Raw genomic sequence first — 6,000 nt, 5'->3', positions numbered from 1 at the left:
TCTTGTGTTGGTTGAAGACGCTATAAGGCAACCTGATCTGGCAAAGTCGGTCCAAAGATACCAACTCGCAATCGATGAGGCTAAGGTTCGGCTTAACCTTGCTGTCTGCCCAGGTGCCTGGCTTATGCCCGCCAGGATGGTAATAAATACAGAAAGCGTTGTTGGTTACAACAACCAGCTTAAGCAGGCTGTAGGAGGAATGAAAGTTGGAGTAAATAATGATGTTAATACCTCAACAAAAAAAAGTGGGCGCAACTAGTATGAGCGGGGGGCCATCAAAAGTTAATAGACCAACAAGTCATCCGAGCTCGAAGAGCTCGAGCGCGTCGCGCTCGTCAAACCCGATTCACAAAGCTGCAAAAAAAGAGCCGGCGCCACATACGCCTTCAGCGGGTACTGTGACAAAAACAGACGAAAAGCAGAAGCCAGACACCGAAGATACAGCACACGAAAAAAACAAGACCTACCTTATTGCTGGTGCCGTTATTGTTGCGTTTGCAGTCAGCCGAGCTCTTTGAGCTCTAGCGCTTAGCGCTCGCTTCGTTTTGTAACTCGCTCGATAAGAAAGATAGCAACACCGACAATCAAAAGCCAAGCATTCTTGCCGAGAAAGCTGATCACCTGGCCGGCCGTTCGAAACACAAAACTGGCGATCGAGCCAAGGAGGCCCGGCAGAATACTTGCAATTTTTTTGCCAAGTGTCTGAAGACCGTCACCAACACCTTTTGCTAAACCTTTTAAACCGTTTGAGAGAGAACTCAGAATTACGCCAATAGTCGTGCCAACGGCAAGCAAAACTGCTGTGACGGTGAAGCCATATTTTTTGAAAATCGCTTTTACCTTTTCTCTTAATTTGTCTGTTAAAGACAATCTTTCGATCTCTTCTTCTCTTTCATTTTCTATTTCATTAATTTCTTGATTCAAGTTATCAACTCTTTCGCGAGCTTGTTGTCTTTCCGCTTGTGGCCTGTTTTCGTCGTTTGCAATATTTTCTTGTTCTTGTCTCTCTTGTCGTATTTCCTCTTCCATTTCGAGCCTTTCTTCTTCATGTTGTTGGAATTCTTGTAAAGTGGGTGCTTCTGGAATTCTTGTTTCTTGTCCAAGTGTCTGTTTTTCAACAACATTTATTCGATTATCAATTTTCCCTATTTCTTCTGTTGCCTTTTTTATGTTTCGCTCCGCCAAAGCTCTTTCTGAACTGTCTTTAGAGGTATCTTTTGAAATTTTTTGTTGATCGGAAATATATTTTCCCAATTTTCCCTTTTCTTTTTTTTGTTTGTCTAAGAAGTCGTCTCTTTGCAAGCCAAGTTTTGTTTTAAATTTATTGATGAAAGAAGAAAGAAGTGTTTTTCCGTCTGCTTTAAAAATTTCAATGTCTCCACCTCTAGGCCCTTTCGCAACGATTTTGCCACGATTGTTTATTGTCAAATCAAGGCTTTCATAATATTCTGGGAAATAGTATTTGATCGTTTTATGAGCCTCTTGTATCTGAAATTCCCTTGTCAGATTACCACGGCCCTCGATAAAAGAGGTTTCTGCAGTGTGTGAGCCGCGCTCAGGCGGCCTATTCATCGTGGTAGTTCTCATTGGTATTTGTTCGCTTGGTCCGGGCGTTGATGCCCCTCCAGGTTGGAATGGGCCTGTTGTATCGCTGTCATCGTTGTCATTACGGTCGTCACGGTCGTCTGTATGTTCCAAAAGAGGATCTGTGTCACCAAAGCCACCTTCTGCCGCCATGTTATATTAAATAAATACATTTTTTAATTTAAATATACAATGGCTGTCAGCGAAAGACACCGACCAACGTTCGAAGTGAAAACACCAAACGCGCTCAAGGCAGACAGAGTGCTACATCGCGTTACATTTAATCCGAATAAAGCGTCTCCAAAAGAAATTCTGAGAGTTGCTGTACCAAAGCTTGAAGAGGGTGTCGTTCTCGTGCCAGGCTCCCTGGCTCTTGTGTTCAACTTGACGGTGAGCGGCGAGCCCAACAACTTTCTCGTAAACAACGTCACCCGGGCGCTTGTCTCAAGGATGGTTGTCAGGTTTGCTGGAGAAACGCTGCAGGATACGAACGCCTACGACGTCTACAAACTTTTCGAGGACCTTTTTCTGCCGGTAGAAAAGCGCAGCAACATGTTTCTTGAAGGTATCCAGTCCGAGGATTTATGCAAAATCCGTTCAAACGCTGGTGACAAAAAAAAATCAGGAGTTGACGCGGAAAAGAAGCTGGCAGAAGTTTCTGGAAGCAAGTATCGTATCCCGCTGGATCACGAGATTTTGAGAGACCATGGTGTGTTTTATCCGCGTGCACTCGCAAACGAGCTTGTCTTCGAGATAAAACTCAACAGTCCAAGTGTGGTTGTAAGAGGATCAGATCCATCAAAACTTGGCTATGAGCTAACTGACATCCAACTCGAATACGAGGCTATTTATCACAAAGAACTTGCAAGAGAAGTAGAAAGCACTTACCTTAACGGCAAAACTTTCTTTTACGAGCATGTGCATAATTACAAAACGATCACAGTAAAAAAAGCTACAGACACGATAATAAACGAAAGAATTAACGTCCCAAAGCGTTCCTTGAAGGGTCTTCTACTTCTTTTTCCTGAACCCCACAACGCAGGCGCAAGAGACCCGGAATCTTTCTTTAACCCTGACATAACAAATGTAAAAATCAGCGTGAACGGCGTTCCAAATAAGGTCTACAGTCAGGGCGTTGAAGGAAGAGACATGTGGGAGGATGTTCTCAGGTTCTTTGGCAAACACGCAGACCAAAAAATCTTTAATAACGCCACAAAGTTTTATGCAGAAAAAAAGTTTGGGCTTTTCATTGACCTTCGCTCCATGAGCGACAACAACATGCACGGCAGCGGGCTCAGTTTGGAGAACACACAGGATGGCGTAAATTTAGAGATACAGAGAACCGCCTCAGGATCAGGCAATGTCAAATGCTACATTTTCGCTATCGCTGATGCACAATTTTCAATTTTAAATAAAGAATTAGAAAATGTTGAGTATTGATATAGCTTTCGCAAAGCAAAGCATGGACCCAAGCAACATACCCTTTAACGCCCTCATTGTGGGACCAACGAACTCAGGAAAAACAAGGTACGTGGTAAATCAGCTTTGTGGCCCTTTCCGCGGCAAGTTTGACTATATCGTGCTCATCTGCCCGACTTTCGCGCACAACAAGACTTATTTTCGCTTTGCGGTGGAAGATCCCGGCTTTTATGTTTTTATTTGCGAGCAGCACGAGGTTGAATCTTGGTTAAGGTTTTCAAGATTTCTTTTTGAGGGTACGAACACGCTTATCATCCTCGACGACTGCGCTGCTTCGAAAGATGTAAAGGGAAGAACAGGGGAGTTGGTCAATCTTGCTTTCTCTGCTCGCCACGCAGGTTTAAGCATATGGGTGCTGACTCAAAAAATGACAAGCATAACAGCCTCATTCCGCGAAAATGTAGCGGCAATCGTTTTCTTTTACACCCCCTCTGCCAAGACCACGAAGGCAATCTTTGAGGATTACGCTGGCGAACTTGCCAATGAGGATTACAAAGAAATCATTTTAAAGCTAAAAAAAAATAAGTTTTCGCATCTTGTCATTTCTCATCGCCACCCTTACGGCACAGAATTTTTTTATTGAACATATTTTTTATAGTAATAAATGGCTGACCCTTTCGCAACTTCTCCTCCCGAGAGCGTCAAGGGCGCTGCAAGTGAACAAGAATTAGCTTCCGTAATGGAACTGCTAGGAGCTGAACCAGAAAGTACAGAAAGCGCTATGGCATCCATTCAAGGCCCTGACATTGCTGCTTTGCGTGAACAGCTTGCAATCCTTGTTTCAACAGGAAAAGCCAAAGAAGCAATCGGTGTGCAACTGACACACGAGCAGGTGAAGCGCTTGACAGATAAAGAAGTCGAAAAGTACTTAAAGAGATATGAGGCATACGTTGGATCCAAAACAACCGACAGCTTGATCGACAGCTTTATTTTTCTTGTAACTAAAGTCGTTGGTATGGCCGTAAATATCAAGGACGTCAATGATTATCAAAAGGAACTAAAAAACGACTACATCATCAGTAAAGAGCTGTCAACTTTGGCTGGCGGTCTGGCTTTGAAATGTGGTCGCTTTCTTGCCGTTGCAAATGCTGCGCTCATCACAACAAAGCACGTTGATTTAAACGAAGCTACAAAGTCGCACACTTCGCTGTGCGAAACCAAAGGTGCTTCCAAAGATGCGGACACAAACACTACTGAAGATTTTTCTGAGCAATGCTAAGAAAATGCTAAGTAATTACTGAACAATGCTTAGCAATTGCTTAGCAAAAAATCTTGCTGAGCAATTTTCTATTTAAATATTATTATTTTTTTATTATAAATGGCCGAGCTCGAACAAACTCCGATCGCTCAAGAAGAACAGAAACAAGTTACATCAACAACTCCAGCAACAAAGCCTGCCAAAAATCCAAAGCGAGTGGCTGCTGGCAAGCTTGCAGCTGAAAAAACAAAACAGTCTTGTGAAGCACAGAAAAAAGCTGCTGTCGAGGCTGCTGCAATAATTGCAAAAGAAAAGGAAAAGAAATCTGCTGCTGCAAAGCGAAATGTAACACCACCGGCCGTAACGGAACCAGCTCCGCCCGAGGCTCAGCCGCAATCAAGCGGTCTCACCACAAATCAATGGATATCTTTGCTTGGTATCGGCGTTGCAATCGTTACAACTTATGTGAAACGCGAAGACATAAAAGCCTTTATAAACGAAAAAAGAAGTCCAACATTTAAAGCTCCACCAACTCTTATAACTGATGACACACCAGTTACAGCAGAAAGTATTGGAAGGGTTGCAACGCGTTCTTCAGACACGCGCCAAACGGGCTCTAGAATTCCGCAACCAACAAGCCAAAATGGCTCAAAAAGAGGAATCCGTCCGATGGATTAAAAAAATTATTAAATAAATTTCATTTAAATATTTATTTTTATTTTATATCAAAACGCCATGTCTGACAACAAGCTCGTAAAAACACTCATGGATGCTGCCACTCTTACTGGCCTTGCCGCCGGAATCGGCTGGGCTGCTAAAAAAGTTGTAAAAGAAAACTTCACATCTGACCCAAGCAGCAGTTTTATGAACTATGCAAAGTTCACGGCTGTCATGACAGGCAGTCTTGCCCTTAAACAATATCTAGAAGACCAGAAAATTCTTCCCACCAATTAAAAAAAAATTCTCATAATATAAGAACAAATACACACAATGGCCAGCGTCGCAATTATGGCAGGCGGGGCTATCTTAAATGCTGTTGCTTTTATTGGTGGCAACTATCTTGCCAAATATTTGGGTGGCGGAGATGACGCCGCTTTGAAAGAAAAAGAAAGGCACAACAAAGCTCTAGAGGCTTACCAGGCAGCTTACGCTAAATACTCTCGAGACCGCACCAAGCTCCTCGACTGGATACAAACCAACGCGGAAATAAAAGAGCAGGCCAAACAGAACTTCACAAACACTGACTACGCTTTCAAACTCTACAACCAGGCACATCCTGACAAACAAATGATTCCTCCGAAAGAACCCAAGTTCTCTGATTTTTATCAGCCAAGCGAGCAGCAGAAACAAGGTGAACTGATGTTTGTTGGCGCAGGCGCTCTTGCTCTTGGGTACGCTGCCTTTCGGTTTCTTTAAACGTTTCTTTTTTTTCTTGTATACGCATGGATGCAAAGATCTCGAAAGTCTACTATAGCCCCCAGGGCTACTGGAAGGGAATTGCTGCGATAAAAAAAATTGCCGAGGCTGCCAAGGTTTCCGAAGATGCCGCAAAAAAGTGGCTAGTTAAGCAGGCCCTTTGGCAGATCTACCTTCCGGCACCACGATACGTTCCTCGCCCAAAATTCGATGTTTCTTCTCCAAACGCGGTCCACCAGGCGGACCTTCTTTTTCTGCCACACGACAAACTGCCGCGAGGGCGAAAAGTTTACAAATACGTGCTGACTGTTGTTGACGTTGCC

This window comes from Oculina patagonica, chromosome 1, assembly GCF_052425735.1.
Source record: "Oculina patagonica isolate OP01 chromosome 1, crgOcupat, whole genome shotgun sequence".
NCBI lineage: Eukaryota > Metazoa > Cnidaria > Anthozoa > Scleractinia > Oculinidae > Oculina > Oculina patagonica.
This window is presented reverse-complemented; position numbering follows the sequence as displayed.